The 25,058-nt window shown below is 37.8% G+C and overlaps 1 long non-coding RNA gene across 1 annotated transcript; it reads left to right on the plus strand.

Moving 5' to 3' along the window:
- The first annotated feature begins 11,681 nt into the window (after nucleotides 1–11,681).
- LOC139075396 (uncharacterized) lies at nucleotides 11,682–14,412 on the plus strand. The gene is made up of 2 exons (XR_011525771.1): nucleotides 11,682–12,035; nucleotides 14,180–14,412. It is a non-coding gene; the product is annotated as an uncharacterized lncRNA (long non-coding RNA).
- The last annotated feature ends 10,646 nt before the right edge of the window (nucleotides 14,413–25,058 follow it).

A 25,058-nucleotide genomic window follows, 5' to 3' on the forward strand; every position in this document is an offset into this window, starting at 1 on the left:
ACTTTTCCCCCCATGGACCTTGAAAATTGGCTTTGTAGAGTTTGATTTTTCTTAGAAAGAGTCTTTGCTCAGGAGTCTTAGAAGCTCTTAGGTATATATATATACAGCTTCATCTCTCTCCACAGGACAAATACAGGCAAGACTGAAATAGGTTGTATCTTTAATCATAAGACTCACCTGAAGGATGGAGAGAGTTAGAAAGGTGGAGTTCTGGGCCCACGAGTGGCCCCTCAGACTCCTTCATCTCAGTGTCTTGTCCTAGATTTTTTTTTATACTACTTTCTCAAGGATGACCCTTGCCTACTTTTTTAAAAAGATCACTCTCTTTTGAAGGTGTTGGAGGAAAGAAAAGAAGACACAGGACAATGGTTGAGGAAACTGTATTTGCAGCACCTGACCCTGAATTAGAAGTTAGGGGCATTTTTCCATCTCCTCTTATGTAAGATGTCTCCACAGATGTGAGAGATCTTGGTATTCTTGGGGAGAGGGGCAAAAATGGGATTACAAATTCATCTGTGTATTTCTCCTAGCTTAGCGTTTTTCAGTCTTTTTGGTTTCATTTTTGTTTTGTTTTGCCTATTTTCTCTGAAATATTCTTTTTTTCCAGCTTTATTGAGATATAATTGACATATAACATTGTATAAGTTTAAGATATACAACTTGATTTGAAACACTTATATATTGTGAAATGATTACCACAGTAGGGTTATTTCACACCTTCATCATGTCACATATTTATCATTCCTTTTTTGTGGTGAGAACATTTAAGATTTACTTTTAGTAACTTTCAAGTATATAATATGGTATTGTTAACTTTGGTCTCCATGCTGTGCATTAGACTCCAGAACTTACTCATCTTATAACTAGAAGTTTGTACCCTTTGACCACATCTCCCCCATTTCCCCCACGCCCCAGCACCTGGAAACCACCATTCTACTCTGTTTTTATGAGTTAAGCTGTTTTAGAACCCACGTATAAGTGATATCATACAGTGTTTTTCTTTCCCTGTTTAACTTATTTCAGTTAGCATAATACCCTCAAGGTCCATCCATGTTTTGGCAAATGGCAGGATTTCCTTCTTGGTCATGGCTGAATAATATTCTGTTATATACATATATAACATTTTCTTTACCTATTCATCTGTCAAAGGATATTTACATTGTTTCCACATCTTGGCTGTTGTGAATGCTGCAATGAACACGGGGGTGCAGATATCTTTTTGAGATCCTGATTTCACTTCCTTTCGATATATACCCAGAAGTGAGATTGCTGGATCATATGAAAGTTCTATTTTTAATTTTTTGAGGAACCTCCATACTGTTTTCCAGAGCAGCTACACCAATTTACATTCCAACCAACAGTGCACAAGGGTTCCCTTTTTTCCACATCTTTGCAACACTTGTTATCTCTTGTTTTTATAATAATAGCCATTCCAACAGGTGTGAGGTGATATCTCATCATGATTTTGATTTGCATTTCCCTGATGATTAGTGATGTTGCGTATCTTTTCATGTACCTGTTGGTCATCTGTGTGTCTTCTTTGGAGGACTATTCAGGTCCTTTGCTCATTTTTAATCAGATTTTTTTTCTTCTTTTTGCTATTGAGTTGTATGAGTTCCTTGTATATTCTGGATATTAATCCCTTATCAGATATATGATTTGCAGATGTTTTCTCACATTCTGTCCGTTGCCTTTTTATTTTGTTGATTGTTTTCTTTTGCTATGCAGAAGCTTTTTTAGTTTGGTGTAGTCTCACTTGTTTATTTTGCTGTTGTTGCTTGTGCTTTTGGTGTCATATAAAAAAAAAAAGTGTTGCCAAGACCAATGTCAAGGAGCTATTCCCCTATGTTTTCTTCCAGGAGTTTTATAGCTTTAAATCTTATGTTCAAGTCTTTAGTTCATTTCGAATTAATTTTTATGAGTAGCGTATGATAGGGATCCAATTTCATTCTTCTGCATGTAATTATCCAGTTTTCCCAACACCATTTGTTGAGGAAACTCTCCTTTCTCCGGTGAGTATTCTTGACTCCCTGGTCAAATGTTAGTTGACCATACATGTGTGAGTTTTATTTCTGGTCTCTTAATTCTGTTCCATTGGTTTATGTGTCTATTTTATGCCAATACCATACTGTTTTGATGACTATAGCCTTGTAATATAGATTGAAATTAGGAAGCTCCAGCTTTGTTCTTCTTTCTCAGGATTGCTTTGGCTATTTGGGGTCTTTTGTGGTTCCACGTGAATTTTAGGATTTTTTTTTTCTGTTTCTGTGAAAAGTTCCATTGGAATATTGATAGGGATTGCATTGAATCTAGATCGTGTGGGGTGGTACGGACATCTTAACAATATTAATTCTTCTGATCTATGAACACAGGATATCTTTCCACTTATTTATGTCTTCTTCAATTTCCTTCATCAAAGTCTTACAGTTTTCAGTGTACAGATCTCTCATTTGCTTGGTTAAAATTATTCCTAATTATTTTATTGTTTTTGATGCTATTGTGAAGGGAATTATTTTCTTTATTTTGTTTTCTGGTGTTTCATTGTTAGTGTATAAAGACACAACTGATTTCCAGATGTTGATTTTGTATCCCACAACTTTACTGAATTTGTTGATTAGTTCTAATAGTTTTTTGGTGGAGTCTTTAGGACTTTCTATATATAAGATTGTATCATCTGCAAACAGGGAAAATTATATTCCTTTCTGATTTGGATGCATTTTATTTCTTTTTCTTACCTAATTGCTCTGAGTAGGAGTTCCAGCGCTATGCTGAATAGGAGTGGTGAGAGGAAGCATCTTTTTCTTGTTCTTAATCTTAGAGGAAAAGCTTTCAACCTTTCACCCTTGAGTATGATGTTAGCTGTGGACTTGTCATATATGGCTTTCAATTATATTGAGGTACATTCCTTCTATACCAAATTTGTTGAGACTTCTATTAGAAAGGACGTTGTATATTGTCAGATGCTCTTTCTGCATCTATTGAGATGATCATATAATTTTTATCTTTCATTCTATTAATGTGGTATATTGCATTTATTGATGTGCGTATATGGAACCATCCTTGTAGTTCAGGGATAAATTTCACTTCCTCATCGTGTATGATCCCTTTAGTGTGCTGTTGAATTTGGTTTGATAATATTTTACTGAGAATTTTTGCTTCTATCTTCATCAAGGATATTGACCTCTAGTTTTCTTCTTCTTATCTAGCTTTGGGGTCAGGGTAATGCTACCCTCATAAAATGAGTTTGGGAGTGTTTCCTCCTCTTCAATTTTTTGAAAGAATTTGAGAAGGATTGGCATTAATTCTTCTTGAAATGTTTGGTTGAAATGTTTAGAAGAATTCACAATAGTCCTGGGTTTTCCTTTGTTGGGAGGTTTTTGATTACTGATTCATTCTCCTTCCACATTATTGTTTTATTCATATTTTCTATTTCTTCATGATTCAATCTAGTTAGGTTGTATGTTTTAGGAATTTATCCATTTCTTCTGAGTTATCCAATTGTTGGCATATAATCGTTCATAGTACTCTCATATGATCCTTTGTATTTTTGTGGTATTAGTTGTAATGTCTCCTCTTCATTTTTAATTTTATTTATTTCAGTTTTCTCTCTTTTTTTTCTGTGGTTAGTCAAACTAAAGTTTTGTTAATTTTATCTTTTTGGAAAACCAGCTCTTAGTTTCGTTGATCTTTCCTATTGTTTTTCTGGTTTGTATTTCATTTATTGTCATTTCCCTTCTTTTGCTAACTTTGGGCTTAGTTTATTCTTCTTTTTCCAGTTCCTTGAGATGAAAAGTTAGGTTGTTTATTCGAGATCTTTTTTTTTTCTTAATGTGAGCCTTTATCACTATAAACTTCCCTCTTAAAACTGCTTTTGCTGCATCCCATAAATTTTAGCATGATGCATTTCCATTTTTGTTTGTTTCAAGATATTTTTTTATTTCCCTTTTAATTTCTTCTGTGACCCATTCTTTGTTCAGGATTGTGTTAATTTCCACATATATGTGAATTTTCCAGTTTTCCTCCTGTTATCGATTTCTAGTTTCACACCATTGTGGTTGGAAAAGATACTTGATATGATTTCAATCTCCTTAAATTTGCCAAGACTTGCTTTGTGACCTGTCATAGATCTATCCTGCACAATATTCCATGTGCACTTGGGAAGAATATGAATTTGCTGCTGTTAGATAGAATGTCGTGTATATGTGTCTGTTAGGTCCATTTGGTCTAAATTATAGTTCAAGTCCAACATTTCCTTATGATTTTCTGTCTGGATGATCTATCCATTGCTGAAAGGGGAGTATTGAAGTCTCCTACTATTATCGTATTGTCTGTCTCTCCCTTCAGATCTGGTTATATTCACTTAATATATTTAGGTACTCAAATGTTGTGTGCATGTATGTTTATGATTGTTATATCCTCTTGATGAATTGATCCCTTTATCATTACATAATAACATATTCTTTGTCTCTTATTATAGTTTTTGGCTTAACATCTATTTTGTCTGATGTAAGTGTAGCTACCTCTGCTCTCCTTTGCTTTACACTTGCATGGATATCTTTTCCATCCCTCACTTTCAGCCTGTGTGTGTGCTTAAAGCTGAAGTGAGTCTCTTGTAGGCAGCATAGAATTGGGTCTTGTTTTTTTTAATCCATCCAGCCACTCCATAACTTTTGAGAGATGGGTCTCTTTGGCAGCATCCCTCATAGCTTGGGAAGCTGGGCACTCACTCACATGCCCTCACTTTCCCTGAGGCAGAAATCATGAGCTGAGAAAGTCCCTCTTGGCACTGAGTTCTGTTGCCTTGAGGGAAGGGTGACATGGATAAAGTCAAACTGTTCCTCCTACTTTCTCCAGTACATCTAATCTTGAATTTTTTGCTCTAGCAGTATGCTAGAACTTCTGCAATGCACTCCTGGACTTCCCCAAGGACTCTCTCATCTGTGGGTGACTGTGTAAGTCAGTGTTCTCCAGAGGCTCCTAGACCATGGCTGAGTAGGGTTAATGCTGGTTCATGGGCCGCTTGAGGGTCCACAATGGGGACGATGGCCTCTACTCCTATTATCTGATGCATGAATGGGCAAGACTCCTTCTGGGTCCTTGGGCGTGTGGTTCTGGATCCCACAGCTCCCACAAAGTCACTTTCATCCATGGATTAATGCCAAATGATTGTTGTTGGGGAGGATATGATGAGAGAAGTCTTAGTTGGCCATCTTGCTGATGTCCCTCTCTCCAAATTTTTTTCTTACTGTGAGCCACAGTAAGAAGTACATTTTTCATCATGACCAAATTCATATCTTTATATGCATATAATTGGAACAAGTTTCATGAAACAAAACTTACTCTCACTATACGTAATGTCTTATATTTTCTATTCTAGTGCTTCTCAAACTTTAATGTGCATGTTAATCAGCTAGGGACTTTGTTAATATGTGATTCTGATTCAGTATCTTGGGTGGGGCCTACATTTTAACCTACTCTAGGTGGATGTTTCTGTTTCTCAGACACACTTTGAGTAGCAAAGTTCTATTTTCTCACTTTATTTAAATGTTAAATTACTTTTATGACTTTTGAATCTATCTGGACTGTCAATTTGTAAAAGCACTGCTGGCACTTTTCCTGGTGTGACACTATGTTTGGAGAAGCTCTTGAACCAACAATATGCCTATCTATGATATTCTTGTAAAAATAGACTTCCTGTGGAGTGGTATCATGCTTGGAAGTGGTTTAACAGGAAACAGGCTTCATCTTTCATACAGAAGACTAAAAAGTGATAGAAGTAGAGATGGATATTTTCCTGACATTGCTTTTTAAATTGTAATATTTGACTCAATAAATAGATCTATTCCTATTTGTAATAAATAAATCTAAGCAATCTACATAATAAGGACTCTCATAACTGTGTATGAAAAGAAAGTTACAGAAGATGACTAAAAGTAACCGTGGTAATGATATGAGTATCAGAAAAAAAACATTTCCTGCAGTGTGATCTCCTTTTGTCTGCAATATGAATGCTTATTGTGTCAGTCACGGTTCTTGTTTTCAAGTAATAAAAGTCAACTCTGACTAACTTAATAAAAACAAAACTAGGGGAAGCTTTTGAGGGACTACAAAAGAGAGGGGAAACTGTGAGACTAAATTTGAAAATAAGAAGGCACTCCTCTCTCTAGAGGAAGGGGAAGGGGGAATCAAAGCCAAGGTCTCCGAGCAGAAACAGACTGGTCAGACTGTTCCCACTGAGATGAATGAATCCAAACCATTAATTTCCTTAGTCCTCACGTCACATTCTCAAGATTAAAGTCACAGGAGAGAGCGTCCATTTGGCTGAACTCAGGTTTTGCATGTCTTCTTAGCTGTCCTGGGACAACATGAAGTACTTGGCCTAATATACCATCCCTCTTGGAGCATGGAAAAGTAGGGAGAGGAAACGTCCCAAAAATAAATCAGGGTGTCATTGGGAAGAGGAAATAGTTACTAAGCCACCAATAAACTATACATGACAAAGCACTGTGAATCAGTAAGGGCCTTTATTGCAAGTGTAACAGGATGGTGAATGGTGTTTTCCAGTTGTTTGGGAATTGTGGCTATAGTCTCAGAGCCAAGAAGAGTAAAATGGTAACTGGCCTGCATTCTAAAGAATGCATCCAAACACAACCTTTGCAGAACTTAATAAGAGGCAAATGAAAACCAGCTCTGATACCACCAGCAAGCACTGTCATCCACCTCCCAATCTCTATTCCTTTACCCCTATAGGAAAAAAAATAAAGAATTTCAGAAGAGTTGTCAGAATTCTAGCCACATGGAAATTTGTCACCCAATTGGTGGCTTTTCACCTCTCCATATTAGAGGAAAGAGGAATGTTTCTTCCCTCCCTAGGGCAAGTTAATTTAAGATACAGGGGGAGGCAAGGAAACTGTCACGGAGATGAGGAGTGCTGAGCAGGGACTGAACAGCATCTCCACCCCTAGTTAGACTTCTGCTTATGTAGAGCAGGCAGATCTCTCCACACCTTAGAACAGGAGGAAGGGAATTGGGAAGAGACAACAGTGGGCAGCTTCTACTCCCAATGTTTGGTGAGGCAAGAGCCTGAGTTTCCCTAGGGCCAAATGGACACCACTGGAGGGTGTCTGGGCTTAAGCAATCTTGTCATCACCCTGCTTAAGAGGGTTGCCTACTAGTGGGGAGACAGAGCCAAGGAGCAGAAACTGAAAAGGCAGGGGGCAGAAGAACTCAGGTTTTGATGAATTAATCATGTCAGAGGCCTGTGCAACTGGGGCCCCTGCAGGGCCTCCTGAAGAGCCCACCCATGCCCTGCACTTCAGCAGCATCCAGATGTCTCCTCTACAGGTGGACTGACCATCAGTGTGGACCACAGCGGCAGCAGCTAAGCGTGAGATGTTGGTTCCTTTTCCCATTCCTCCTCCAGGACCCCAACATTCTGCAAGAGACAGAAAAGGTGGATCCAAAAGATGAAAGAAGAGAAGGAAATGCAGGAGGAGGAGAGAAGCAAAGCACACCCAATTCCCCAGGGCAGGACTATTTGCATCACAGTTCAAACCTGGGCTAGGGTGAGGGGAAGAGTATAAAACTGGATTTGAGATTCAAGCTGTAAACTGGATTACCTTGGCCTTGATGTTTTAAAACCTGAAAGTAGCTGTAAACTGGATTACCTTGGCCTTGATGTTTTAAAACCTGAAAGTATCTGGAATGCTAAAGGAGCTACCCAAGATGCAGTGAAGGGACAGAAAACAACTCTTCATCAAAGCACACCTGAAAACCATGTTGGAGAAATCAAATGAAAGGGCTTCACGTTAGTATCTCACTGAGTTCAGACTCTCCAATAAAATGGTTACACAGCAAAGGAAATGGACTTTGAGCAGTTCAAGCAGGAAACGGATTTAGTGTGAAGATACTGGGTGCTCAGTGAAACGCCAGGAAGACTGGAGGACTAGGTTGGGCAGGTGCCCAGGGACAGAGTGACATTCTGCACCCAGAGCTAAAATCTCTCCTTGGAACTGACCTGAAGAAGCTCTGCCCCACCACTGGGCACCGAATGCCGGACATCTCACCGTCAATGCCTCCAGCCCTGGACACTGACTGAAGCAACTGTTGCCTCTAGGAATGGGATGTCACTGCTTCCCCTGAGCTGCCAGAAAGAATGCTCCATTGTCCCAGGTGGCAATTAAAAGTCCAAGGCAGACACATCTGATTGGCTGAGCCTAAGTCACATGTCCAAGGCCTAGTTACAAAGGAGTTTGAAGAAGCAAGTATTTGTCCTTTGTGCTTTTATCCTGCAAGAAAGGCTCTCCCTCCCATCAAGTCTCAAAGCAGGATTGCTGTTAGCCTCTACATAGATTTGTGCAAGTGAGGAAAATGCAGAAAGACTCTTCCCTTTCTCCAGTGATTACAGGCCACTGTCAGGGCTCAGGGGGCAGAGTTTACCTGGATTTCAGCCCCACTTGCCCTCTCTGCTGAGAGCCTTACTGCCGTGCACAAACTGCACACCTATATGCAGTAGCCCTGTTCACAAGGTGAACACTTCTCAAATACAGAAAAGGGGTGCAGCTGAGATGACAGATAGATATTAGAGGAAGGTATCCAGCTTAGGGAGCAATACAGTAAACAGATAATGAGCACATAACTTGATGAAGACCAGTGCAGAAATGCTGTCGTGAAACCAAGACAAGTGAAAAAGAGCTAGGTAAAAATTGGGCTTTCCTGAGTAATCGCTTAATGTGAAACTGAACCACCATCACTAGGAGAGTCTTTCTTTGCACTGTGTGTGAAATTTGGCCTCAAATGAATGGAGGCACCAAGTGGTATTGAACCAGGGTGGACATATCTGAATCATCATGCAGAATTACTTGGGACCATTAAAAATTTAAATTAGTACGCTATGTTGAGATTTACATCGACTCTCATTCTGGCTCACAAAATAACTTTCTCATGCCTAACAAAATAGGAGAAGACTTATGAAGGATTTTATGTATTTTCATGTTAAAATGAATAATCATTTGTTCATAAGTGTGACAATGATTTAATGAAGTATTTGTGAAAGAAAAGTGCATATTATTTTAATACTGTATAATAATATATATAAACACTTTTGCTCAAATATGTATTATGAAATTAAAAGTAAAAAGTAGTAAGTTATTCATATTTTTATTCTGAAAGTAGTAGAGATAGTAAAGACAAGCACATTGATCAGATCATTCCATGTTGACAAATCAAGGGGGAAAAGTAAGTTTTATTCAATGAAATGATTGATCCATAACATCCTCCTGCAGCAGATAAATTCTACTGTGCGTGTATAACACAGTCAATGCTTCTGAGTTGGGTGATTTTACAGATGCTGTGTCTGGGTTTCTTTCTACAGAGAAGTAGTGAATTGCAAGTCTATTTGGAGACAAGTGAAGGCAGAATGGAAAGAGAGGTACTTGACCCAAAGTATTGACAACTCTTTCAAATTTTGCTCTAAACTGCAGCAGAAAAATGAAGCAGTAATTATCAAGGGATGTAGGATCAAAAGAGGAGTTTCAGAGGTGGAAGGAATTACTGTGGTTTTTGTATCTTGTTGGGAATGACCAAGTGGAGAGCCAGTGTGGGTGAGAAGTGGCTCACTGTCACTCTAACACTATTTCTGAGAGTTCTTGGCTATTTAACCACCATCCATCACCAGAACGCTTTCGTCTTACAAAACTGAAAGTCTGCACCCGTTAAACAATAATTCCCCATTCCCCTTTCTTCCCAGCCCCTGGCAACCACCATTCTACGTTCTATCTCTATATGTGACTTCTCTAGGTACCTCACATAAGTGAAATCATACAGTATTTATTTTATGACTGACATTTCACTTAGCATAATGTCTTCAAGGTTCATCCATGGTGTAGCATTTATCAGAATTTCCTCCCTTTTAAGGCTGAATAATATTGTGTTGTATGTGTAGACATATGTTGTTAACCATCCATCTATGGATGGATACTTGGGTTACTTCGACTTTCTGGTTCTTGTGAATAATGCTGCTATGAACATGGGTTTACTAATATCTCTTAAGGATCCTGCCTTCAATTCTTTGGGATAAATACACAAACATGGAATTGCTGGATCATATGATAATTCTATTTCTAATTTTTCTAAAAATTCCCATACTGTTTTCCATGTGACTGCACCATTGTACATTCATTCCCACCAACAGTGCACAAGGGTTCCAATTTCTCCACATCCTGCCAACACTTGTTATTTTCCCTTTTTTGTTAGTAGTCATCCTAATAGATGGGAGGTGGTATCTCATTGTGGTTTTGATTTGAATTTTGCTAATGGTTAGTGACGTTAAGCATCCTTCATGTGTTGTTGGTCATTTGCATATCTTCTTTAGAGAAATGGCTACGTTCTTTGCTTATTTTTTCAGTTTTTTCGTTGTTGTTAAGTTATAGGAATTCTTTATATAATCTTCTGTCCTCTTGCTCACTCCACTTCAGATACATCGGTCTCCTCTCTTTTCGTCAAACAAACCAGGCATTTTCCCCCTTTGGGCCCTTGCTATTTGCTCTGCTTGGAATGCGTGATTTGCCTCCTCATCTCTTTCCCGTCTAACTCAAATTGTGCCTTCTCAGTGAGCCTTCCTATCAAATATCATAACTCATTCCTGCTTCTCCAGCACACCTAATCCCCTTTACAATGCTCTGCTTTTCCTGTTTTTTATGTTGCTTTTCACCTTCTAATATCCTACATAATTTACTTATTCATTATGTTTATTGTTTGATATATGCCTTTCCCCCACTAAAATATAAGCTTTTCAAGGGCAGAGTTGTCTATTTTGTTTACCGATGTATCTCAAGCACCACGAGGTGTCCTCGTGCATAGTAATTTCTCAAAAATCGTGAATGTATTTTAAACAAAAATTTTATAACTCAGGAGAGGATTTTTATTTTCCACTTGGAAATTATCTTTTCTAAGTAGAAAATTATTTTAAGATCAGAGGCTCCTGAGCATGAATTTCTTTAATTCATTTAATACATTTGCCCAAACCACAGAGTTGCACAAATACAGCTCTCAGTAGATTTCAGTCTTATCTCTCAGATTATAATAATTATCTCACTCTTGCTATAAAAGTTAAGAAGGGGAGGAGGAGATGCAGATAAAGAATTAATTAATCAAGCCTTTAACTTTTCTGAAAACCCAGGGAATTTTTATCAGCCTGCTTTGTTCCTTACCTAACATTACTCTCTGGAATATTAATATTATATCCTGAGATTTACAGCCTTATATGACCATGATGTATTCACACAAGTGAAGGGCGAGCGCCCCGAAAGAGTCTTTCCTTACACTTCTCGTATATTAATTCACTTAGAATCCTTCACATTCAGGAATATCATTCACATTAAAACAACGGAGGATTGTTTTACTAAAATACAGTGCTTCGCCAGCCTTTTCACAATACATACACTAAGGATAGTTATGTTCATATGGCATACTGGGAAAAACAAGGGAATCAGAGCCCTTGGCAAGGCTTCTCTGGTTACTAGCCCTACCCAGCCACCCCTAGGGCTGGTTGACCCACCGCTTGGGAAGTCTACCAAATTAGATGATGTCATAGAAAGTTAATTCTTACAAATTGGTGAGTGAAACCAATCCTCTGTGACAAGCATCATTTATGACTTCAGTTGTTTTCTTCACCACACATTATAACAAACATTTTTTTTCCTACATAGTCTACTCTTAAAGTTTCAAGCCAACAATTATTTGAATTTTTAAAGTAAACATCTGAATATTACCAGAAAGTTCCTCATCCCCTCTGCTGGATTTGTCTATTGACATCTAGTCCATCATCCAGCTTTAAACACTCTTCTGTCTCTCATATTGCAGAGGCTGGAAGCCTGAGAAGTATATTTTTCTGACACCCTAGCCAGCAGTTCTGCATGCATTTTTAGGCTCCATCTTACAGAGAAACTCACATGATCCTTGAAAGGCAGCAGAGAAGCCAAAGTCATTTTTCTTCACTCCCTGGCAGCAGAAGGCACAGCATGGGCCTTCCAAAGGTGAGTTTCCGGAGTGGCTCCCATCTCCCCTGCCATTCCACCCATCTTGGAGCTACAGATTACTAGGAGATGAGTAAGAGTTTCCTGCACGTTCCTGACTCTGGCAGACAGAGGCTGTCTAACTTTCTGGGGTGGTACACCGAAAAGCTAGTGGTGGTCCCCCGCCTCGCCTCCTTCAGCCCTTGTAATGCCTCTGTAAGCACCTGAGGCCTTGTATTAAAGCCTCTGCTTAAAAGACCTATAGTGCTTTTCATATTCTCCTCTGAGCCGTGACTGAAACACTCTTCTTAGGAAACACACATAGAAACTCCACTTTTTGATATAAGACATATAACAAACATACAACCTTAACCTTCATTTTCTGGTAACAGATATGTTAATACTCTCTAAACTTTTTTCCTATCTATTTAATAGGATGTAATGGCTAGCATGGGGTTTATCTGCTCACATCTCAAGACTCCCATTCTTTAAATTTCCTATTAAACTACCGACGTGGACTGTGGTTTCTGCTCCAGTAATTTTTTAGCCAAGAGTAAATTAAAGAATATCAGGCTTATAATATTCTGCTTCTGTACTACCCAAAATACATGACCAGAAAGTAAAAGGAATGTAGATAGCCTAAATGAAAATCAGGGGCTCTTTCTAGAAAAAATGGTGAATTTAGAAAAGCAAACAGTAAATATTCACTACCATCTAACTACCTAAAAATAAAAGTAATCTTTGTCTTGTACATCACACCAAAACAAATTTCAAACAGATAAAAGATTTAAGTGTTTAAAAGAAACGACCCATTAAGATACTAGAAGAAAATCTCAGTGACTATTTTTAAAACTCTTGTTTAAGAAAACGTTTTCTAAATGTGACACCAAAGGCAAAAACCATTTTCAAAAAAAAGATAGGTTTTTCAAAAATATTTTCATTTTGTAAGTTTTAAAATATATCAGAATTAGAAACAATAGTACCCACCACCTAGATTAAATGCTTCTTCACATTGTGCTGTGGTTGCTTCATCCCTCTCTCTATTTTCTATTATATCACTCCAAAGTAAATGGAAAATAGCAAGATATTTCACTTGTAAATGCTTTAGCAAAGATCTTCAAAAAGTTTGAGTATACTCTTACAAAACCAGAACACCTTTATCACATCTGAAAAAATTGACAATAATTCCATAATATCATCTAATATCCAGTTCATTATCAAATTCCCTCATTGAAACAAAATTTCTTTTAACTATTTCTATTCAGACTAGGATCAAACATTATACTTGGTTGTTATCTCTCTGAAGTCTTTTCAAATCTAAAACAGTACCCTCTACCTCCACTTTACTTGTCTATGACATTGACTTTTCCAAAAGCTCAGATCAGTTTTCTTGTAGAAAATACCACATTCTGGACTGATTATTTCTTCATAGTGTTATTTAACATGATTTATGATTGCTAGATTCCATTCTGAAAAAGGAAAGAACTCACACAAACGTCCAGAGATCTCCAATGGAACTTTCTATGATGGTGGAAATGTTCTGTGTCTATGCCATTCATTGTGGTAGCCACTAGTCACACAGCTATTCACTCAAAGTGCAACTGAGGAACTGAATGTTAATTTAACTTAATTAATTAGAGTTTTCATTTTAAGTAGTTAGTTCCTGCTGGGCCATTTGTGTAACATGAAAGCGGATATAAAGTGCCTACTTTATGCCTGTACATAGCAGGTATTTGATAAATGTTTGCCCTTCTCTCTTTCAAATATATTTTTTTAAAGCAAGCTATGCAATATATTATCACATAGATTTGAATGAAGCTGTATGTTTGATCTTATAGTGTGATCAAGACCTTCTCAATAGCAGAGAAGTAAAGGCTGTCTGTTTACTTCAGGAATCTTCATGATCAGCACCAATTGCTATAGTTATCTGGTTATATTCATGATCCTCATGAAAAAACATCTCAGAAATACTGCAGTTATTTTGCAGTATCTACCTGCACTTTTAACAGATATATGTAAGGCTTAAGAGTTAGAATTAACATTTTCTAAAATAGCTGGTCCTGCAGATTCACTTTTCTTTCAAATTGCTTATAGTATGTGATCAGGATTACTTAGACTAAACTAGGACAACAAGATTCAATACTGGGACTTTTATTCCAACTTAGAAAGAGAATCTTTTTTCTTCATGAGACTGAAGCTTGAAAGATCGAAGCTGGAGTTCCTGAGATCCTGCCTGATGGAGAGTACAACACAGAGAAAAGTAGAACTGAGACACAGAGAGAAAGAGTTCCACTTGGCCCCTGGATCCAAACATGCCTGCAGCAGACAATGTTGAATGAGGAGAATCATGTCTATACTTTTCAGTTTTATGAACTAATAAATTCCTTGTTTTTCCTAAGTGAATTTGAATTGTGTTTCTTTCCGTCTTTTGTACCTGAAAGAGTGCTGTCAAAATGTAACAACCGAAAGAGCATAGAATTTGGAATCAGACAAACTAGATTCTAATATATCTCTGATCCAGTTTTCACATCTAGAGATAATAACACCTTCCTCTTAGGCCATGATGAGGACTAAATGAAATAGTATGATCTGCATGTGGGAGACACTCTGAATCTGCTAGTTCCTTTTTTTTAATTTCCCCTGGGAGCTGTATTGATATCACACATTTGAGTTCTCACACACTGTTTTCCTTTTCTATTGTTCATTAAAGAGTTCTCCATTTAGGGGCTGGCCCCGTGGCGGAGTGGTTAAGTTCGCACGCCCCGCTGCAGGCGGCCCAGTGTTTCGTTACCCAGTGTTTCGTTAGTTCGAATCCTGGGCGCGGACATGGCACTGCTCATCAGACCACGCTGAGGCAGTGTCCCACATGCCACAACTAGAAGGACCCACAACGAAGAATACACAACTATGTACCGGGGGGCTCTGGGGAGAAAAAGGAAAAAATAAAATCTTTAAAAAAAAAAAAAAGAGTTCTCCATTTATACCCATAGACAATCTGGACCTAAATTGAAAATGGAGAGGGGCATTTCATACAATTGGCAATGGAATGTTCCCCATCTAGTTTCAAAAGATAATCAGTTTAGGGAGCAATCGTATTTGTCTTCGGGTCATACAGACCCAAAATGATGGCTGTGAATTTGTGTTGCTCTCCCCACAGTCTATTCCTTTTTGGTTTCTGTCATCATTGTAATAAGGATTTAATCTAGTTCCCGCTGTGGTCACCTGGTACAGTTTCTTCTGCCTTCTCAAAGATAACCGTGCGTGGAATCTCCTCTATTGGCACTGAAGATTTACTTGCTTTTTATGATCATACTGGAGTTATGTTAAGTAGCTTGATAATCAGACAGAATATAATTAGTTAATCATTTGCAGGATTACCTAGGCTAAAAATTGACACAGTAAATAAAATACAGTAAGCATGTTTATGCCCATCTAAATCCCTGCATTAATAAAGGTGATCAGATTATACAATTCAAATGCATTTCAAGAAAATATCCCTGGCATAGTGGATTAGAAATATGTTTAAGCTAAATTTAGAATTCAGGAAAAGCAATCCTTCAGCTTACTTTCCATTATTTTTTTTCCTTCAACTAAGCTCTTAAACTGAATAAATTAAAGTCTCCAAGATGTTTAAACAGTTCAGTCTATATTAGTATGCTATGATTTATTATAAAATACAGTTGTAAAATCATTGCCAAGTTACTCCTAATACCTGCATAGTCATAACTAGAAATCTCTAGCAAAGGCATCAATGTCCTGCTCACCTATTAATTTTACCTCCTTATGTAAAAGTTATTCATCTCCCGCCTTTGAGAATCTCTCCCCCACAGTCCCATCCCTGTCTCTGGAGCATTGCATTGCGTTCATGAAACCATCTTCCAATCTGTCAGGCAAAATGCTGCTATTTATTATCTAATAGTCTATCTAAAATAATCTCTGCATCTTTAAGATTGTCTTTCATTCTTTTAAAAAGCTTATCATAGTATTTCAAATTGTTTCAAAATTAAGAAAAGCAATGCAATGTATCTTTAAAGGTAGGCAACACCTAGAACCATGTATATTTCTTAAAGCAGTAGAAAGTTTTTATTGTTGCACTTTTGTCTCAGCATGGCCCTTATTGTTATTTTCAGAAAATATTATAAGAATTCACCCCACCCTATATCCACCTCATCTCTGCTTCCACCCCATCAGCATCATGACCATATGTGGCAAGATAAAATTTCAAAGTATTAATCCAAAATTTTCCTCGTCTCTGTCAAGGCCCTCCTTTTCAGTCCAGGTCGTTTGGCTTGAGGACACAACCCAGAAGAGGACAAAAGCACATAAAACAGAAATGTCTGGAAAGATATATGACAGAGTTTTCCTTAGACTCAATTTTAGAATTCTCTGGACTGAGGAGAGAGAAAAACAAGGAAGAGAAACACAGAATAAAGAGAGTTGGGGCCCTATATCTTGTACCCTTCCAAAGATTTGAGGGTGATAAAATGATCCTAGACAGGTTTAAGAGCTTTGAGTAAAAGGAGATTTGTGGCCTGCTTTCTGCATAGACACCAGAGACAGCAACCCCCCCCAGACGGCTGCTGTTTATTTTGGTTGTTTGATAGATATTATAGGCTGGTTCCCACCCTTCCAAGCTCTCCCTTGTGTCAAAGGAGCTAAAAGTTTGGAAACTACATTTCCCAATCTCCTGTGCTAGATAGTTCAGTTCAGGACCTGCCAGTGGAAAGAACTTGCCCAAGATTAAACTGAAATACTGGGACAACTGGATAGTCACATGCAGAAGAATGAAGTTGGACCCCTACCTCACCCCATACACAAAAATTAACTGAAAATGAGCCAGCCCTGATGGCCTAGCAGTTAAACTTCGGTGAGCTCTGCTTTGGTGGCCCAGGTTTGGTTCCCAGGTGCAGAACCATACTACTCACCTGTCAGTAGCCACGTTGTGGTGGTGGCTCACATAGAAGAACTAGAAGGACTCACAACTAAAATATACAGCTATGTACTGGGGCTTTGGGGAGGGGAAAAAAAGGAAAATTGGCAACAGACGTTAGCTCAGAGTGAATCTCTCCCAGCAAAAAACAAACCAAGAATTAAAAAATTAACTCAAAATGAATCTAAAACCTAAATGAACTAAAATTTAAAAATTCTTAGAAGAATGCATGGGGTAAATCTTCATGATCTCAGATTTTGCAATGGATTCTTAAATATGACACCAAAAGCACAGACAGCAGAATTAAAAAACAGATAAATTGAAATTCATCAAAATCAAAAACTTTTATGCAACAAAAGACATCAAAAAGTGAAAAGACAGCTCACAATATGGGAGAAAATATTTGCAAATCATATATCTGATAAGGGACTTGTATCTAGAATATATTAAGAACTATTACAACTTAATAATATAAAGACAAAATTTATCCAATTAAAAAACGGGCAAAGGATCTGAACAAACATCTCTCCGAAATATATATACAAAGGGCCAATAAGCATAAGAAAAGATGCTCAATATCATTAGCCATCAGAGAAATGCAAGTCAAAACCACAATGGGATACCACTTCATACCCACCAGGAAAGCTATAATCAAAAAGACACATAATAAGTGTTGGGGAGGATGTGGAGAAATTGGAACCCTCATACACTCCTAGTGGGAACAGAAAATGGTGCAGCCTCTTGGAAATCAATTTAGCAGCTCTTCAAAAGGTCAAACTTAGAGTTACCAAAGGACCCAGTTATTCCACTCCTAAGTAGATACTCAACACATATACATCCATACAAAAACTTGTACATGAATGTTCATAGTGGCATTCTTAATTATAGGCAAAAACTGGAAACAACCCAAATGGCCATTAACTGATAAACGGATAAATAAAATGTGGTATATTCATGCAATGGAAAATTATTCAGCAATAAAAACAAGACTGGCACACGCTAACACGTGAATGAATCTCAAAAATATTATGCTAAGTGAAAGAATCTAATCACAAAGGACCACATATTATAAGATTCTATTTATGTGCAATGTCCAGAATAGGCAAACCTATAGAGATAAAAAGTAGATTAATGTTTTCCAGGGCTGGGGAGGTAGACAGGGGGATTAGGACTGGAGGATGATGTCTAAGGAGAAAGGATTTCATTGGGAGTAATGAAAATGTTCTAAAATTGATTGTGGTGATGGATGCACAACTCTGTGAATATATTAAAGTCAGTGAATTATACACTTTAAATAGTTGAATTGCATGGTATATAAATTATATCTCGGTAAATCTGTTAAAAAAAAAAAAAGATTAAAGGGAAGAATAAAGGCAGAGCCACATCTTCTGGCTTTGGCTGTGGCAGCAGTGTGCCCCGTAGCAACTACACTGGCTCTGCAGAGGCACAAGAGCACAGGCTCAGAGGAATCCAGTTAGGCAGGTGTGGGCTCCTACAGAGGCAGTGGCAGCTTCCTGGGGCTCCTGAACATTGACTAACATCGCCTCACCTCTCTTCCTTTTTTTTCTTTCATCCCTTCCAACGATTCTATAGCTTAATTCCCTGGGTTAAATCTCGCTCTGCTTGAAGTTCCTAGAGCAATTTGTTTTCCTAACGAAATCCTGAACTGATCTTATTCCCTAGAGAACATCCCTCCTCCTCATTCTCTTCCTAACAAATTCTCAATTTTGTTCTGGTACTCAACCCTCCCCCACATAGCCAAATGCCCGAGGAAATGGTGATTTCCACCCTCAGCTTCAGGCTTCAGCCTGATTGTGGTCTAAGGGAAATCCCATTCCTCTTGCTAAACATTGGTTCAGAATAAGCATGTGGCCCAGTTACACCAACAAGAGATGAAAAGGGATTTGCCAGAGACTTCTGGGAACATTCTTCTTCATTCTTAAGAAAGAAGCAGGAGAAACCAATTAGATATAAAAGAGAAAGCCTTAATTTCTGCAGGCAGCTGTCATACAACTAAGATAGGAGCGTGCTTTAGAATGAAAATGACAGTCAGAAGGCAGGCAGAGAAACAGAGAAAACCCAGGTCTTTCGTTGCAATTTTAAACTGTTGGATCAACACACCCTAAAGCTCACCTCACCTCTTGACTTCTTATATGAGCTAATAACTTGCCTTAAGGAAGTTTGAGATAAGTTTCGTTACAGCTGGAAACATCTTAATTTATGCCTTGAGCAACCTTGAAGTGGCAGCATCTCTAGGCACAGAGTGCTTGAGGTAACTCCCCAGTTTCCCACAGCCTCAGAGTGCCATGAGATATCATCTGAAATTTACCTCTAAAATCTGAGAAGTTTAGCTGAGAGGGGGCCAGTGGACCTGGAGGGGCCTTGAAGCCATGACCAGGGGACACAGCAGGATGAATCACACAAGACCAGAGATGATGTCGAAATGTGGACATCACGACAGAAAGGTAATGACAAGGAGCCACATGGGTTCCTACATCACAGTAAATGCCACGCAGGATAGATGATAACTTGGGGCCACAGCCTCCCCACCTCACACCTCCAAGCGACTTGAGGCCTCTCCCCACATCTCTCAAACTTTGCGAGGATGATGAATTGACTGGGTTAATTTTCCACCATTAAATAGAATGGAAGCTCAAAATAAAGTTTGTTGGATCATAGAAAAAAAAAACCAGTTATAGATTGAGAAAATCACAACCCTAAGAGTGTATATCCCAATTATGCAGAACCCATTCTTTGGCCAGTGGTCGGCAGGTGTGGCATGATTATCTTGATTCCAAACTCCACGCCATGTATACCAGTCTTGGCATCATGCAGAGTCACAATCAGCTCTTAGAGTCCCCCTCTGCTAGCTATTCTCATCTGGAATTGTTCAGAGTTCGGGCTCAAACCATCTCATGAATGGAATTTATATTGCAGTGGGTTCCTGGATGCAATCTTGATTGGAGGGCTTACTGTAGAACTATGACCTTCAGCCACTCTGCAGTGACCCTCACCACCGTTGTCTTCCTGATCTAAAAATAGATATCTAGGGGCCAGCCCAGTGGTGTAGTGGTTAGGTTTGCGAGCTCCACTTAGGCAACCCAGGGTTCACAGGCTCAGATCCCAGGCATGGACCTACACACCACTCATCCAGCCATGCTGTGGCAGTGTCCCACATACAAAATAGAGGAAGATTGGCACAGATGTTAGCTCAGGGCCAACCTTCCTCACCAAAAAGAAAAAAGAAAGGATATATAATTAGGTAATTCAACTCAGAGAAATGCACATAAATTCTGTCCTGCAACCCCATGCCTTGTTCCTTACATGTGTTCCCAAGTCATATTATTCCAAATCTGAAGCAAAGGATAAATTTTAAGTACTGATGAATAATATTCAACTCAAAGTTGGTGTAACTTGGAACATGAAAGTACTTACAGCGCTGTTCTCTGATTAATTTTGTAGAAGTTAACTGGCACAGTGCTTGAAAACAAGTTATCATCACATAATTTCTTAACTTTCTTCTTCTTCATTTGTGTCCCACTTCCTTAAAACCAATCTCATTTGTTCAACATTGTCTCTCCCCAAGGAGAGATAACTGATGCTAACATAAATATCATTTAATCTCTATTCTGAGATTAAGAAAACATTTCCATTTTCATTTCAGAAGGAAGAGAGTTCACTGTGTGAAGCAGGAATACTGAACACAATTGGAAAAGTAAAGTTAAACATCAGATTGATGGGTCTCTATCTGATTCCTGTTATCATCCTTCTATTAAAAAAAATTAAACCCATAGACTTGCAGAAAATAATTTCATCTTTATCTTTCACCACTATGTTAAAGATATTCTTTATTTGAACGTTTGATAGAAAATGCTACTGGAGTGGTAGAAACATATCTTAATTTTTTAATGCATTTGAAAAAATGAAAGTCTTTTTACTCCTTGTGCTAGCTCTTACAACTTTATAAATAGATAAGTAATATTTAGCAATTATGTACATACCTATTGCCAAAAAATTTAAATGAAAACCAGACTTATTCTGTATTTTGTCACAAAACAGTTGAGTTTATGCATATGTTTTTTAAGGACAAAACTTTCTTATAATATTTGAAGGTTTATTTTTAATATTTCCACTGAATATTGACTTACAGCTTTGCAATTAGACTATGTGTTACAGGTTACGATGTCTGTTGAAATGTTCACTGTAAAAAAACCGTATGTGTTTACTTAAAATTACAAACTACATTTGTCATCACAGGTTGGTGTTACCCACCAACTTGATGAGAATAGACCCATTTGGGCACCACCTGATCTAGTTCAAATTACTCCAACCTGTGTAGAAGGAGTGAAAGAGATTTCTTAACATTTAGAATCATGGGTTGAAAAGATGTATTTAAAGAAAAGGGTCTAACAGATTAATTTTAAAACACAATGCCAGGTGCAGTCTTGAACTGGCTGGCACAGGTGGCCACCGAGGCTTCTGGACATCACAGAGGGCAGTGATGGCAGTACAGATTTCCCAGAGGGTGCCAGTGGTTGGTTTAAGGTGCAGTGGCAGAGGTGACAGTTCTCTCTACTGTCTGGTGGGGCAGTGACAGTAGCATTTCCTCCCTAAGTCGGTTCCATGGCCCAGTTCCCCAGAATCTACAGGATGAAGTGCGCCCCCCGAAACAACAGTGTAAACCACAACAGAGACATGGAACCCAGCAAATGGGAGCTCCAACCTCAGAAAAGGAAAAAGAAAGTTCCCGGGATGACAATGAAGGGAAAAAGCCGGGCAGCAAGTCGAGACAGTAAGCAGTCCACTGTGAAGAGGAAGCGTTGTCCAGGATGCATATTTTCAAGAAAAACTGGAATTCTTAGATTTTTTTCAAGTGCTTGACTAATTTGAGAGGGTATTTTTTTTCTTTTGTTTTTTCCTTTTCTTTCCTTCCTTCCCTCTTTCCATCCTTCTTTCCTTTCTTCCTTCCTCCCTCCCTCCCTCCCTTCCTTTTCTATCTCCCTCTCTTTAGCTCTGCCAATTGTATCAACAACAAACCAAATTTAAAAGTAAATAATTATTAACTCCTAGAAAAGCAAGTTGGATATGAAAGGAAACTGTAGGATACATTGAGACTCACCTGTGTATAACAATACTTATATAGACATACTAATTTTAACATTGAACCAATAGAGCCAAAAATATGGTCAAATTGAAGAGAAGGTGACATGTGTGCACATTTGTGTGTACTTGTGTGGGGTGGGGAGGAGTCTGGTTGGGGTTTGCGGAGTAGGTCAGAGAATTAAATCTTACTTTTTACTGTAGGACGCAAATTGATAATCTCCAAAACTGAAAAAGAAAAGCAAAACTTAAGAATCAGGAAAATCCTCTTGTTCAAAGATATAGGCGTAAACACCAGTAAAAACAGTTCAAAGTTTTGGAAACTGTTGACTTTGGGAGCAGGCATCAGAAGCTGGAAAGAGTAAAGTTGAGCATTGATGCTATAAGCTAGCAGAACTCATATTTAAAGTGAGCATGATGAGAAAAACAAAGATCAAAAATTTAAATAAAAATAGTTTCTAAATCCCCCCAAATTATGTTACTATTTTCAATAGAATTACATGAGTTTATACATAAATAATGTAGGGAGAATTGACATCTGTATAATTCTGAGCATTTCTCTCTAGAAATGTGGTTAAGACTTCTTTTCTATCCTCAGATAGAGCTTCATCATTTTCTTATTATATAGGTCCTGTGCATTTTCTGTTGTTTGTGTCAAGAAATGTTATATTATTTTTTGCTATTATGATGATGTCTTTTTCCATTATATATTATAACTGACTGTTACTAGTTTATAAGAAAGCTCCAGAGCCAGCCCTGATGGCCTAGTGGTTAAAGTTCAGCACTCTCACCACTTTGGCAGCCCTGGGCTCATTTCCCAGTCTCAGAACCACACCACCCATCCGTCAGTTGCCATGCTGTGGCAGCAGCTCACATGGAAGAACTGGGGGACCTACAGCTAGGATATACAACCATGCACCGGGGCTTTAGGGCGGGGAAAAAAAGACTAGCAACAGATGTTAGCTCAGCGTGACTATTTCCCTGCAAAAAAAAGAAAGCTCTATATTGTTCTTGCAACTTGCTACCTTACTTAATACTTATCTTCTAATATTTTTTCAACTGATTGTCTTCAGTTTTCTAGGTAGACAATCATATAAATGTATAAGTAATTATAATCATGTATTACAATTTTCCATTCCAATGTGTATGACTCATTTATTTTACCCTCCTATTGCATGGGTGAGAACTTGTTGAATATGGCTTTAAGAGTGGGAATGAGTAGTTATATTGCTCTCAACTTGAATGGAAATACTCCTAGTTTTCCCCACTGTGAATATTACTTTCAATTGATTTCAGACATAAATTTGATCATCTATTTCTTCGATTTCTAGTATATCCCCTACCTAAACACTCTTTCATGCTTTATCTTTAGCATTTTTTTGGTTGTCTCTTTTGTTCCCTACAATGTATGTTTCTGGTGATATGGATCAGTATTTGGTTTTATACCAGAACTGAGAATAATGCCTGGTTCAATAAAAACGTGCTGAATGAATGAATGGATCAATGATGGGCAGGTCACTTCTTGACTGTCAGGTGCTTTGTCTCTTTTAATCTGTTAGTATTAATATCTGTCACAGTGTAAAACCAGTTCTTCTTTTACAGAATAAACATTACTTAATTGTGATGTGTTAACTGGATTTCCTAGTATTTTATTTTAAATGTTTGCATCTGTGCTTATGAATATGAACTGTAGCCTTGTTATGTGTTATCTTTGTCAAGTTTGGTTTCAGGATTATGTCAGCCATATTAAATCAATTAAAATAGTTCATGTGTTTGCTTTGTAACAGTTTCAAAGTCATATGAATTAGCTGCTGAGTTAAGAGCACTTGCCCAGAAAATAATCTGCCTCCTTGTGCTTCGTCCTCTTCAGTCAGTATTCTTGTGTTATGCTTCATTGTTTTTTATTGTGTGAGCTATGTATGAGCATGCTTTCATTATAAAAAGTTAAAACTATACCCAAGTTTAAAGGCTAAAAATGTGAGGCTCTCCCTCCGCCACCCCATCCCCAGAGTTAACCAGGGTTAACAGTCTAGTACTTTCATTTCAGTATTTTTCCTGGGCCCTCCCATATTTATACGTACACACATGTATGTGTGTGAGTGTGTGTGTAAAAAAATAAATGGAGGAATTATCCTGAAACATACTTTTTTTCACTTTCCTTGGAGAGTTTCCACACATATATGATAAAAATATGAAATACGTGAACTTCATCCTTTTTCGTAGTTGTGTGGCTTTACCGTAATGTGTTTAACTGCCCTTCTAATGATGAGCATTTGTCTGCTTCCCATTTTTCACTGTAATAAACATTCCTGCTGTGATCATTCTCCTATATCGACCTTTAGGTCCATGTTCATGTGAAGTATTTCTTTCAAACAAACTCCTAAACATGGAATTGCTAAGTCAACAAAAATGGGCAGTTTTTATCTTAATAGTTACTGAAAAATTGCTCTCCAAAAAGTGTTCTGTCCTCTTAGCCTCCTTCCAACAGAGTAGCAATGTGCTCATTTCCCACATCCTTACCAACCCAGGGCATCATCAAGCTTTTATATTTTAGTAATCTGATAAAAATGATTGATAATAATTGATAAAAATGTACGACATTAATTTACATTTCAATGATTACCAGCGAGGTTGTACATTTTTATAGAGTTTACTGAATATTTGTATTTCTTTTTTCTAGAAATTGCTTTTCATATCCATTGCTCACTTTTCTCCTGGAGTGTTTGTCTTTTTCCTATTGATTCATATTGATATTAATCTTTTATTAATATAATGCAAATATATTCCCAGGCTGTGAATTGTCTATTAATGTTGTTTTTTATGTTTTTTGCATACGGAAGTTTCCTTTTTAATTTTCATACATTTAAATATGTGACTATTTTCTTTTATGACTTTAATGTTTTATATCTTGCTTAGACAGGATTTCTTCACCCCAAGCTTGTGAATACGTTTTTCTATATTTTCATCTAATACTTTTATGTTTAGTTCTTTGAGTATGGTGTATGTGTATAACT

This window comes from Equus przewalskii, chromosome 13, assembly GCF_037783145.1.
Source record: "Equus przewalskii isolate Varuska chromosome 13, EquPr2, whole genome shotgun sequence".
In the NCBI taxonomy this organism is placed as follows: domain Eukaryota; kingdom Metazoa; phylum Chordata; class Mammalia; order Perissodactyla; family Equidae; genus Equus; species Equus przewalskii.